A 505-nucleotide genomic window follows, 5' to 3' on the forward strand; every position below is an offset into this window, starting at 1 on the left:
TATCTGCAAGCATATGATAATAGTAGTAGTAGTAGTCCTTTTTTCTCGAGACATTGGTGTCCGTCATGGTAGACAAAACACTCTCGTCTTTACTTTAAACTTGATGGGAGCAGCGTCTGGAGTGTTTCAGCAGTCCGATCCTCATGTGACAGTCTCTGCCATGAAATGAAATGAAATGAACTTGTTATCAAAATAACTTAAAAAAAAGCGCTTAGCACAATAAGATTTTGTTTTCTGTCCTCCTCATCATTATCTTAAAGACTTCGAGTTGAAGTCAAGCACAATGTTGTATTAGACACATTTAAAGCTTAAAGTGTTTCTGTTTGGGATCTTCCGCCTTTCAGCATGATCATAAGGTCTCCGCCGCAACTTCAAACAATGACTGTAGTTTCCCACGCCTATCCACCACGTGTGTCCTCAATGAGGAGACAACCCCGCCCCAAAGCTGATTGGGCAAAACGCAGCAGACGCCTGGTGGCGACGAGCCAATGGCAGCGTCGTTTGG

This window comes from Dunckerocampus dactyliophorus, chromosome 9 (genome assembly GCF_027744805.1).
Source record: "Dunckerocampus dactyliophorus isolate RoL2022-P2 chromosome 9, RoL_Ddac_1.1, whole genome shotgun sequence".
Taxonomy (NCBI): Eukaryota; Metazoa; Chordata; class Actinopteri; order Syngnathiformes; family Syngnathidae; genus Dunckerocampus; species Dunckerocampus dactyliophorus.